Below are 13,980 nucleotides of genomic sequence, written 5' to 3'. Positions count from 1 at the left end.
ACCAAATTGGCCTGGCTGGTCTCGAACTCCTGACCTCGTGATCCACCCGCCTCGGCCTCCCAAAGTGCTGGGATTACAGGCGTGAGCCACCGCTCCCAGTCCTCACTATGATTTTTATACACTGTTGAAAACAATGACTTTTATTTATTTAAAAGCAGCAACAGTTCCCATTACTCTCATAATGTTATATTTAAGCCTTGATTTAGTTCCAGAAAATAAATAGGGTACATTTTTAATATTTCCCTAGCTCTGTCTGCTATAAGAGAATTTCAGAGTATGAAGGTAAGATGAAGCAAGACATAGAAGAACATTTTTAGATACTGACCATTTTTCCTTGTAATTTGGTGAAAATTTAGTTTCTTTCCCAAATTCTGTACTTCTATACATAAAAGTAAATTTCTATTTTAGTAGCTCTAAAAGAACTAGGTGAGAGAAGATTAGTATCCATAATAGTAAATAGCAAGTACTTTGGAAAGTCTGAATTAGAGTACAAGTGAAGACATTGACAAACAAACTTTCTGTCTCCTGGATGTGGTATGGTATTTATGTTAGAATTAAAGCATCACAATTAACTGATTGTAGGGTGCTGGTCGGCAATCCGTCAACAGGTCTACCCCAACAGATGTGGAGACACTTGGAAAAAATATGTTAACCAAAGTGGTCAGGAGAACAAAATACAGAAAACACCATAAAACTGAGGACATTATCTCTTCTTGTCTGAAAAACAGGGGTTCCCCGGAGTACAGGAAGTATTTATCAGGGGAGTGCTTCTATTCTGTTATCACAGGAGGGCTTGAAGCAGATTCCGGCCATTCATACACATCTGGCAGCAGGGAATCATATTCACTCCATCATATTCTTTCTTTAACATATTTGGCCTTGTCTTCAGGTTCTGGGTATTGGAAAGCCATTTTGTTAGCATATAGGTATTCTGTAACTTTAATAGCAATGTTAATAGAAACTTTCTGAATATTAGCAAGTGGTGGGTAAAGTTTCCCTTGGGCTAACTTTTCATCCGTCATTTGGCTTGTCAATGCCTTTGCAGCTTCTAGGAAAACATTGTCACTAATACGCTGGGTATTACAGAGAATAACAGCTAAAGATGCACCTGGAAAAATATATACATTGTTTCCTTGATCTGGTGTAAAGATTCTCCCATCTGTGAGTTTCACTAGCCCAAATGGACTGCCACTGGCAAACAAACACTTGCCCTCTGTAAGTGTATATGCTTCTTTGGCCGTGCACTCTGCCTGTGCTGTAGGATTACTTAATGCAAATATTACAGGCCTTTCATTGATAGGGGTCATGGCTCTGATTACATCAGGAGTGAAAAGATGGCCAGCACCTGCAACTCCAATTGTAGTTGAAGTCCTCATTGTATTCACCACATCTTCAAAAGTATCAGGTATGCTCTCTGGGACTGGGTAAGTAAATGGTTCCTGATAACTATCTATTTTTGCTTTCCGCCCCTTAACTAATAAACCATACTTGTCAAACATCCAGATTTTCTTTTGTGCCTCTTCTTCTGACAGGCCATTTTCTACCATAGACATACTTTTTTAAGATTTGCAATTCCAGGAGTAGTCTCTCCTGTTCCAAGGAATAAGATTTTGTGTTCGGAGACTGGTTTATTAATAACTTTTTGTGTTGCAAGAAGATCTGCTAGAGCTACTGCAGCTGTCCCTTGAATATCATCATTGAAAGTGCAGTATTTTTATTGATGTTTTCTCAAGAACCTGAATGCATTATGATTTCCAAAATCTTCAAATGGAATGAGTGTGTTCCAGCCATATCTGTCAGTAATAGCTTCCATAAACTCATCAATCAGGTCATCATACTGTTGTGTGCGATCTTGTTTCTGGTACAAGCCTATGTAAAATGTGTCTTTTAAGAGTGCGATATTATCAGTTCCCACATCAATACACACCGGTAGGCATCTATCAGGCCATATTCAGGCACAAACTGTATACAAACACATTTTTCCTACTGGAATTCCCATTTCATAGACACCCAGCTCTCCAAGACCCAGAATTCTCTCTCCATCAGTCACTAAAACAATCTTAACATGATTTTCTGGCCACTTATCCACAATTGATCTAATATGACCTCTGTCTGAGATCGACATAAATAATCCCTTAGGTCTTCTAAAGATGTGTCCATACTGGGAGCAGACAAGACCAACTGTTGGTGTATATACAATTGGCATTAAACTCTGTGTCATCTTGAAGTATTCGATAAAACAATTTCTCATTTCTTTCTTGTATTTCCATTATGTAGATATACGTTTCCAAAGGGCTAGTCATTTTTTTCAAGTTTCTGTGGAATCCTAAGGCTTGAATATCTTGTGTCTGTATTTTGGGAGGTGGAAGCCCTTGAAGACCAAGCATTTGTCGTTCTTGTAAAGTAAATGCCATTCCCTTGTTTGTTCTTGGATTCAGCATAAATGGCTTGCCTTTTTCTTTTATGTGCAAATATCGACATGCCAAAGTACAAGTGGTGGAAACTGCTCTTAACCCGGGACAACATCTTTTCTTTCATCAGAGGTCTCACCACACAACAGTTGGTGCTGCGGACGAAGAGGCTGCACCCTGCCTCCCGTCCTGGCGATGCTCAGCTCTCGCATCGCCGGGCCCTCCCCTTCTGCGAGCCTCCTGGAGTCCGCGCCAGCTCAGGCTCGCACTGGCGCGAGAGGTGCCACACTCTGAGGTAGACCCGTGAGAGTGGAGGGTGAGGGGGGGCAGGGCCGAGTGGCCATGGCCCACTGGATTTTTTTTAAACGTAAATTATCCTTTTCTATTTTTAATTTTTTTTCTCCTATTGAAGGTATTTGCCATTTTCAATTAACTCATATGACTTCTTTATAAATTAAGGTAATTAAAACTTTATATTATCTGTTACAAATATTTTTCTCTCTTTTTCTTTTTCTTACTCTATTAGCCATAAATGATTGATATGATGTAGTGAAATACATCAAAATTTTCATTCGTGGAATATTTTTTGAATATATCTATGGTGTCCTATTTTCCCAGGTTCATACTTTTAACTGCATGTTTGTTATCTACATTTGAATATTGCACTGATACCGCTAATGTCTCACATGGAGACATCTCATGTGATGCCAGCCTTAACTTTACCCAGAGCCCTTGGTCAATTGTCTCTACACTTTCACATTAGTTATCAGATAATGTGGTTTGAAACTCTGTCCCCACCTAAATCTCATGTTGAAATGTAATTTCCAATGCTGTATGTGGGGCCTGGTGGGGGATCATTGGATCAGAAGAACAGTTTCTTATGGTTTAACACCATTCCCCCTTGGTGCTGTCATCACAATACTGAGTTCTTATGAGACCCAATTGGAGGTCTCAGAAGAAGATATGAGGGAAAGATTGGAACTTCCTAGAGACTTGTTGAATGGTTGTGACCAACATGCTGATAGTGTTATGGACAGTGAAATCCAGACTGAGGAGGTCTCAGATGGAAATAAGGAATTTATTGGGAACTGAAGTAAAGGTCACTTCTGCTATGCTTTAGCAAAGAGCCTGACTGCATTTTGCCCCTACTCTAGGGATAAGAGAATTTGAACTTGAGAGTGATGATTTAGAGTATCTGGTGAGAGAAATTTCTGAGTAGCCAAGCACTCAAGATGCGCACTGGCTGCTTCTAACAATCTGTGCTCACATGCATGAGTAAAGAAATGATCTGAAACTAGAACTTATATTTAAAAGAGAAGCAGAGGGTAAAGGTTTGCAGCCTGTCCATTTCATAGAAAAGAAAAGCCCATTTTCAGTGGTGGAATTCAAACAGGTTGCATAAATTTGCATAAGTAAAGAGGAGTCAAGTCCTAATAGAAAAGACAATAGGGAAAGACCTCAAATGCATTTCAGAGACCTTTGTGGCAGCCCCTCCAATTACAGGCCATGAAGCCTAGAAAGACAGAATGATTTTGTGGGCCAGACTCATGACCCCACTGCCCTGTGCAGCCTTGGGATGCTCTCTGCTTCCCAACCACTCAACCTCCAGCCATAGGTAAAAGGGGACAAGGTACTGCTCAGGCCACTGCTTCAGAGGCACAAGTTATAAGTCTTGGTGGCCTCCATGTTGTGTTAAGCCTGTGGGTGCACAGAATGCAAGAGTCGAGGTTTGAAACACTCCACCTAGATTTCAGAGGATATATGGAAATGCCTAATGTCCAGGCAGAAGCCTGCTTCAGGGCAGAGCCCTCGTGGAATCTCTACCAGGGCAGTGCAGAGGGGATATCTGGAGTTAGATCTCCTATTCAGAGTCCCCACTGGTGCACTTCCTAGTGGAACTGTGAGAAGTGGAGCACCATCCTCCAGACCCCAGAATAGTAGATCCACCAACAGCCTGCACCCTGCACCTGAAAAAGCAGCAAGCACTCAATGCCAGCCCCTGAAAGAAACTGTGGGGGCTGAAATTGTCAAAGCCACAAGGGTAAAACTGCCCAAGGCTTTGGGAGCCCACCCCTTGCACTTGTATGACCTGGTGAGACATGGGGTCAAAGGAGATTATTTTGGAGCATTAAGAGTTAATGACTGTCCTGTTGGGTTTCAGATATGCATGGGACCTGTAGCTCCTTTAATTGGCAGATTTCTCCCCTTTGGAATGGGAGTAATTACTCAATGCCTTTACCTCTAAGGTATCTTGGAAGTAACTAACTCGTTTTTTATTTTACAGGCTCATAAGTGGAACAGACTAGCCTTGTCTTAGATGAGACTTCAGACTGTGGACTTTTGAGTTAATGCTAGAATGAGTTAAGACTTTGGTGGACTGTTGGGAAGGCATGATTGTATTCTGAAGTGTGAGAAGGTCTTGAGATTTCAGAGGTGCCAGGTGTGGAATGATGGTTTGCCTCTGTGTCCCCGCCCAAATCTCATGTTGAAATGTAACCTCAGTGCTGAAGTTGGGGCCCAGTGGGAGGTGATTTGATCATGGAGGTAGGTTCTCATGATTTAACACCACCCCCACTTAGTGTTATCATCACAATAGTGAGTTCTCATGATATCTGGTTGCTTAAAAGTGTGTAGCACCTGCCCCTTCTCTCTCTTCTTCCTGTAGCAGTCAAGTGAAGCTCCTAACTCCCCTTTGCTTTCCAACATAATTGGAAACTGTCTGAGTCCTTCCCAGAAGCAAAATCCACTATGCTTCCTATATAGCCTGCAAATGTGTGAGTCAATCATGACTCTTTTCTTTATAAATTACCCAGTCTCCAATATTTCTTTATAACAGTGTGAGAATAGACTAATACACCAAGTTAGTCTGATTTTAATCCAGTCAATGGCTGAGGCAACAAACTCACTATGAGAACAGCCAGACAGTGCTTTACAACTTGCCCTTAATGCTATGCTTTATTTCCCATCTCACGGCTTCTCTACTGTTTCTGAAGCATATACCATATTCTTATTGCGCATAAATACAAAATTTGGAGGTATCGAGTAGTTACTACTCTTGAGGTTAATCTGTGATTGCAGAAAAATAATTGGTGGAGAAATTCATATCCCTTCTTCCTCCTGGACCTCTCCTTTGCAGTGCTTTGTATTATATGACCTCTTGGAAATCCTGTGAGTTTGAGTTATTGATAGGAGCTTGACCCAATAATCAGATAACCCAGTTATGCACCAATATTTGTTCTTGTTCCTTTCCTACCTTATTTCCCCTTTCCTTCACACTTGCTTCTCAATGATTGCACTTTCGAACAGCACATTTACACGTAAACTTTTGCTTCAAGCTTTGATTTCTGAAAATCCCATATTAAGTAGATGTCCAATAAAAAGTCATTAATATGTTAAATATAAACCATTTATTTTCTTAAACTTGCTTTTTCTAGTGTCTACCCCATCTTATTAAATGACGACTCCATTTTTCAAGGACCTTATACTCAGAATTTTGAAGTCATTCTTGTTTATGCTCTTCTTCTCATATTCTACATTTAATTCGTGAGCAAATCCTGCTGTATATTCCTTCAAAATACAAGTACAAAATGACCCTCTCCATTCACACCACAATCTCTCATATTCAAACCACCATCAACATTCATTGGCATTTTTTTCATTATTCTTCTATTTGGTCCCATTGTTTTCATATTTGTTATCTACAATTCTATTTGCCATATGCAGGGGAAAGATGCTTTTTAAAAAGACACATTGTATCATGTCGCTACTCTTCATTCAGTGCTTCAAAGACTTTACACTTGCTCAGAGTAAAGCTGTGACCTTACAATAACTTATTAAAGTCCTACTTATTTTAGCCCTTGTTATTTATCTAACCTCATTTTCCTACTACACATTCGGTCTTTTCCCCTAGTCACAGACCTCCTTGCTGAATGTTAAATATGCCAAACGCCCTCCTTTTTAATGGCTTTTTAACTTGCTATATATTAATATTGTTAAATAGATAATTCACAAATTTTTTTTAGAATAGTGTCTCACCCATGTAGTAATATAATAGTTATCACTTGTTATGACATTCCTAGATTAGAAACTGTTATTAGTGTTAGTACCTCAACGTTATCATCATCAGTAAAATGTGGATGTTTTGTTCTTTTGAATATATGTGAGAATAATATGATAGGGTGGTCAATACCAGAAAAACATTATACAAATGCTAATAATTATTTCAATATTTAACGTGTTCACTGCACTAACAATCACTTTTTTCACATTTCTAAATTTTTACTATCATACATTTAGATGACTAAATGTTTCATGGTTATCGAGTTCAGCATGTGCCTATGTTAATATGTTACTTCTCCAATCACCTCCTCTTTCATTCCCTTTCCATTATTTAATTACTATATCCATTCCTGGTCCATTTCCTCCTTCATTCTAGCAACTATTCCATTGTTTTTTTTTAAAAAGTCTCCATCACCATTGTTTTTTAGGTTCACGTCTCACTTTTCTAGGTTCTTTTCCATTTCTCATCTTCTTTTTCTAATATCATGAGATTTCTCAGCCAGTGTTTGATTGCCAAGTTTGGAATTGTCTGTTACCATGGATACTGTTTCAGCTACTTGCCCACAGGAGGGAGCCCTCTACTTGTTAAAGGTATGTTGGCGGCAGCAAGACGTTTTCCTGGTAAAGGACAGTGGGGCCGGGACTAATTAGCAATAAAGATGTAAATGGCTTATTTTCCCACAGATAGTGTACATCTCATGCTGGTTCAAGTATGGCATTTTGCACTTTCACTAGACTTATATCAGAAACATACAAAATAGGTACTTATATGGCAGAGTATGAAAGGCATCTACATTGCCCCAATATTTCTTCTCACTTTCTTTTACCAGTCATGTTTATCTCTTTGCCTTAAAATCTTAAAATAAAATATCTCGTTAGGTAAAAAGAACCTAATGGAAATGAACATCACATAGGATAGTTATCATGGGAAAGAAATAAAAATAAAAATGAGTGGCTCTCAAAGAGGGTAAAGTGTAAATGGGAAAAAGCAGCAGAATTATCTAGATAATTGTGAAATTTTTTTGTAAGATTTTATCTCGAAGACTAGAATGCTGGAAATAAAGGAAATTTCAAGTTAATCTCTCCACATTCACAGTTTTTTGGGGGGGCAATATGTCAAGATAAAAATGTTTGTATTCAGGGTTAAAAGAGTGATGTGTAAGTTGGGAGACCGGGAAATATTGTTTCACAGTTATCTGCCACTGTCAGTCCCATAGATACACTATAGTTACTCTGAAACTTTGAAGTTCTGGAAGATAGAATGCATCCTTCTGCCTTTCCAGGCAGTCATTTCTGCTCACTCACCTACCCCTGCTGAATGAGATTTGGCTCATTGTGAGTTTACAGTTTACAATTATTTCCCTGGCTACACACTTTTCATAACTGACTAATTACAATTTACAGTAAATAGGAACACAAGGTTATCCCTAAAATAGAGTATGCTGCCTTCTCTAGGCAAAAAATTTAAAAAGGTGTTAAAAATCCAAAGGAAGTGTTTAAGTAAAATATGAAGAAGAGGACATTGGATAGTCAAAGTTGGTGGGTCAAGAAGCACAGTTCTCTTAAAACATGTTAAGTCTGATGCCTTGTATTTCTTAAGAAACAAGAGACATCTATCTGTCCAAATTAATGTGGGGATGAAGTTGGCATAAAAATAAGAAGGCAGCAATTGAAACCATATCTCTTGTTGTGTTTTTACAGTTCTGATCACAAATGCTCATTTACAATAAAGAGTATTAACTTAAAGCAAATGATTAGATTATACTCACATAAAATAAGGCCTGTATTTTATTATTGAAAAGCATTCTATTATTGAAAAGGCTTTTTATGGTAGAGAAATAGAGATTTAGGATGGCAGACCATCTTCATCAACCCTAAATTGATGATTATAAAACACATATTGAGTGTAAAAAATGGAGCTGTAATTTCAAATATAAATGATTCAAAACAAAGTGAATTTGATGGACTTTCTGCTTTGTTCATTTTTATTTTTACTCTTCCTTTAAGCAGGATTCTCAACTTTCACATGGCATATCCAAATACTTCCATTTTAAAATGCTGCATTCTATATGTTGATGCTGGATATCTATTTTATTTGAGTGCCTGAAAATAATTTCAGAGCCAGAAATTAATGATAGAGGCCAAATTCTTCAAAAACGATTAAAAAAGAAGAGATTCCTACTACAAAAAAAGTCACTATTTTCTATTACAACTAGGACTAAGGGAAAAATTCTTTCATCAAAGCAGCATCACATATATATTTGAAGCACTTATCTGTTCCCTAACTCAGTAAAGATTTCACAGATTGATTCTTTTTTTCTCATTTAGCTCTAACAGTCAGAGAAAAGTAGACATTTTAAAATAATAATAATAATGACACCATAAATTTAAATAACAAAGCAGCTTTTTTTCCCCCAAAGTAACCCAACAGAAGAGTTATATGGCTGAGATCTGCATGGACTTATCACATAAAGGAAAACGTGCTCTATTTGTAGCTAAGTTTTGTTTGGGGGGCGGGGGGTGGGGGATATGTTGGATGTGTCTGAAGGCTCATTAAAACCCTCTAATAATTTTCAAAACATGCTAACTGCAGACAGAGGTTGAATTCTAAAACACCTTTTAAAAATTTTGTATATAAGTCATCACAGAAACAACACAGAAGCAAACAAATGAACAAAATGGTGAACAAATTAACTGAAGGGTAATAGTCACTATGCAACCTACCTGTATCTCTATAAAATAACAAAAATGCCATCAGCACATGACAAGAAAAACAACATTTAAATAATTGAGGAAAAATCTCCTTAAAAATTCTTGCTGAAATGTTTTGGTTTCACCTGAGCAAACCATCAATTCAATGATACAAAGTGATTGAGCTGATTTTATCTCAAAGCACAATACCTGTGAGCACAGTCTTATTTTGAAAAACAAAATTACATATAGATACATATATACATATATGTATATTATTTATTTAATCTATAATTATTTAACCATATTTTTATTAGAACCTGTTTAAATTATTTAGATTTGCTAGATAATATATGTGACTTTAATTTAGACTACTAAAAAGTGAATTTGTTTTACTTTTTTAGTATGAGAGTAAAATATTATTTCAATATAATCTTTACATGATTGCTGATTCAAAGTGGCAAAAATAAATTTTTTTGAGCATGAAAAATTTAAACAGTTATCTATAAAGTCTGGACTTTGGACAAGTGAGTAATTAGCTTGATCTTTTTGTCCTTTCCTACACTGTTCACCAATTACACATTTTGCTTTTGAAAACCAAGGTGGGAATCTAAATTACAACAGGTTTTTCTCACTTGACCTTTCTTACTTTGCTTACAGGCTTTAGAAAGATAATTACTTATTTACATCAAAAGGCTTTTGCTAGGTTATTTAAAAAACAAATCTGTTTACTTCTCTTTACAGGTGAAACGATCTAAATGTGTTGGCCTCACATATAAAAAGGATAAATGAATAAAGTCCTTGCATACTCTCTGTACTCGTAGCAACATATCTCCCATGACCCAACAGCCAGGGATCCCAGAGGAAGCAATTCAGCATTCAAAACCACTAACATTCCATTGTAAGTCAATCATACTTCCCATTTATTGAAAAAAGATCTCGAATTTTTCTTCCTCAGAGCGCTGATTGTTGCACACTCATTCACGGGAGCTTTATGTTGGAAGTAATTTTGTACACCTACATGTTTGCTGGCCTTCAACACATACAGTTCTTTTACACTTAATACCATTTCAAGGGGTGTGTGTGTGTGTGTGTGTGTGTGTGTGTGTGTGTGTGTGTTCTTAGTTGCTGAGTCATAACTTTGGTACTTCTTTTCCATTACTTTTGCTTTGTAATAGGTTGCAAACTTCTGCAATCCTCTTTCTTCCTAGACAGTCATCACATAAATCTTGGCTTCAAGTCTTCTTTGTTCTACATTCCAACAAACCCCATGCTGTAGCCTTACTCCCGATGATACAATTCGAGACATGATCACAACCTCATCACTTTGCAAAACTTTGAACTGAAGTTGTGCAATAATAACACTAACTGTCATTCATTAAGTAAACCTGCAATTCAGCAGGTTAAATCCTTGCAACCCCTTTCACCTTTGTCCGGTGGAAGATATGTCTTTTCCAGAAACCCATTTTGAAGTAATCAACCCTTCTTTATCTGTTGAATTCTGCGTATCTATCACAGTCGCTATTGCATGTTTGTCCACGGATTTGTACACATTTGTCTTTCTTGATGCCCTAGACTGTAAACTCGTTAAGGGCTATATTTTTTTTAATATATGCCCATTAGCTAGAACTATACTAGATATGTAACAGATTCTTAATAATTTTTTTTCAATAAATAAATCCTTACAACAATACAGTAATGTAGGCATCATTAGCACATTTTAATTTGAGAAACTCAGGACTGGGAGGTTAAGTAAATGTTCCCAGCTCTTATTGAAACTAAAACCTCAGATAAATCTAATGCTTATACTTATTCTTTTTGATCTTTTCTTTCTTTTTTTCTTTTCTTTTTTTTTTTTTTTTTTTGGAAACAGTCTCTCACTTTGTTGCCCAGGCTCCAGGCTGCAGTGTGCAATAGCATGATCATAGCTCACTACAGTCTCATACTACCTGGCTCAAGTGAGACTCCCACCGCAGCTTCCTGAGTAGTTGGGATCAAAGGCTTGTGTCCCCATGCCCAGCTAATTTTTTATTGGCGTAGGGGACAAGGTTTAACTTTGTTGTCCAAGCTTGTCTTGACCTCCTGGGCTGAAGTGATCCTCTCACTTCAGCCTTCCGACTAGCTGGGATTAGAGGCACACATCACCACACACAGCTAGTTTTTTAAAAAAATTTTGTGTAGAGATGGGGTCTCTCTATGCTACTCAGGTTGGTCTCAAACTTCCGGACTCAAGTGATACTCCTCCCTCAGCCTCCTAAAGTGCTGGGATTACAGGCATGATCCACTGTGCCTGGCCATTTTTTTTTTTTTTTACTGTTGCTAAACCCTTTATGACCTATTATTCCGATTTCATCATTTACAGAATTGAGTTTGTATTGTTGGCATTTTGGTTGTCATTATTTGATGTGGTTTGGCTCTGTGTCCCCACCCAAATGTCACCTTGAGTTGTAATAATTCCCACATGTCAAGGGCGGGACCAGGTGGAGATAATTGAATAATGGGGCTGGTTTCCCGAATGCTGTTCTCATAATAGTGAGTGAGTTTTCACAAATCTGATGGTTTTACAAGGGGCTTCCTCCTTCAATGGGCACTCATTCTCTCTCTTGCTGCACTGTGAAGAGGTAATTTCGGCCATGAAAATATTGAGATTGAAAAATTTGAACATTATATTTAAAAACAGAGTGCAAGGTCTTAATCACACTATTTTTGAAAAGAGGAGAAAAAGAGATGTTGAAATTAGCCTAGTAGCCAGAATTATTGTTCCTAGGGGAAATACTTCTAAGGCAGTTACTGTAGTTCTGAATCTGTAGTTTCGCTTTGTTTTTATTGCTGCTCTTTTTTCCTAACCCTTCAAAATGTAGCTATCAGGAAATGTTATTACAACCTATTCAATTTTAGCTGGACTTCATTAAAGGCTAATCGGCCGTTGTAATCTATTTTATATGTTTCTGTACGACTTGCTGAATTGTTTTCTCAAAATAACATTTTTAATATGTTCAGCAATACCACAAGTATACTTGTGAACTCAATAAAAAATAACATTAAATGTTCATGTCCCCAAGTACTCATAAGAACAAGAGAACTTGACTTCCCAGAGAATACTATATAGAAAGGATTTTTGTCTACACCAGCATACCTCAGAGATATTGCAGGTTTGATTTCAGACCACTATGATAGAGAGCAACACAAATTTTTTGCTTTCTAAGTGCATATAAAATGTATGTTTATGCTATATTATGGCCTATTAAGTGTGCAATAACATTATGTTTAAAACATTTTTTATACTTTAACTTAGAAATATTTTATTGATATAAAATTCTAATAATTATCTGAGCCTTCAGGGAGTCCTAATTTTTTGCTGGTGGAGGGAGTTGTCTCCTGTTGTTGGCTACTGACTAATCAGGGTGGTGGTTGCTGAAGGCTGGGACGTCTGTGACAATTTATTTAAATAAAACAACAATGAAGTTTACTCCACTGATTGACTCTTTCTTTCACAAATGATTTCTCTATAAAATGAAATGCTGCCTAATAGCATTTTACCTAGTAGAAATTCCTTCAAAATTAAAGTCACTTCTCTCAAACCCTGCCACTGCTTTATCAACTAAGTTCATAAAATATTCTAAATCCTTTGTTGTTTTTTCAATGATGTTTACAGCATCTTCACCAAGGGCAGGTTCTATTGCAAGAGATCACTTTATTTGCTCATCTGTAAGGAGCAACTTCTCATTTGTTCAATTTCATCATGGGATTGCAGCAATTCTGTGACAGCTACAGATTCTATTTCTCAATTTATTCTCGTTATTTACATCACATCTGTGGTTCCTTCCTCCACCGAAGTCTTCAAATCCTCAAAGTCACCCATAGGGGTTGGAATCAACCTCTTTCAAACTCCTATTTATGTTGCATTTTTGATCTCCATTATAAATCACAAATGTTTTTAATGGCACCTAGAACTGTGAATTCTTTCCAGAGGTTTTCAATTTATTTTTCCCAAATTCTTCAGAAGAATCACTATCAATGGCAGCTGTAGCCTTACAAAATATATTTCTTAAATTAATTAGACTCAAAATTCAAAATTACTCCTTGATCCATGGGCTACATAATGAACGTTCTGTTAGCAGGCATGGTCATCTCGACTCCATCTCAACTCATCAGAGCTCTCATCTCGACTCCATCAGAGCTCTTTGATGACCAGGTGTATTGTCAAATAAGTAATAGTGTTTTGAAATTATTATTATTATTATTTTTTATCTCCGAACAGTAGATCTCAACAGTGAGCTTGACGTATTCAGTAAACCATGCTGTAAACAGATGTACTGTCATCCAGGCTTTGTTGTTTCATTTGAAGAACACAGACAGAGTAGATTTAGCATGATTATTAAGGGCCCTCAGATTTTTTTGGAATGACAAATGAGCATTGGCTTCAACTTAAATCCATCAGCTGCATTGGCCCCTAGCAAGAGAGTCAGCCCGTCTTTCAAAGCTTAGAAGCCGGTCATTGACTTCTCTCTAATCATGAAAGCCCTAAATAGCATCTTCTTCCAATAGAAGGCTGTTTTGTATAGGTTGAAAATCTGTTGTTGTTTGCCACCTTCATCAATGATCTTAGCTAGATCTCCTACATCAACACGTCCTGCTTCACCATGTACTTTCATGTTATAGGGATGGCTTCCTTCCATAAACCTGATGAACCACCCTCTAATAGCTTCAAACTTTTCTTTTGCAGTCTTCTCACCTCTCTCAGCATTGATAGAATTGAGGAAAGTTATGACCTTGTTCTGGATTAGGCTTTGGCTTAAGGGAACATTGTGGCTTATTT

The 13,980-nt window shown here is 37.3% G+C and overlaps 1 pseudogene; it reads right to left on the bottom strand.

Moving 5' to 3' along the window:
- Positions 1 to 727: 727 nt before the first annotated feature.
- Positions 728 to 13,023, bottom strand: LOC102130009 (NAD-dependent malic enzyme, mitochondrial pseudogene; annotated as a pseudogene).
- Between the last annotated feature and the right edge of the window lie 957 nt (positions 13,024 to 13,980).

Source organism: Macaca fascicularis, chromosome 15 (genome assembly GCF_037993035.2).
Source record: "Macaca fascicularis isolate 582-1 chromosome 15, T2T-MFA8v1.1".
Taxonomy (NCBI): domain Eukaryota; kingdom Metazoa; phylum Chordata; class Mammalia; order Primates; family Cercopithecidae; genus Macaca; species Macaca fascicularis.
The sequence above is the reverse complement of the archived record's forward strand: the minus strand, read 5'-3'. Positions and strand labels throughout refer to the sequence as shown.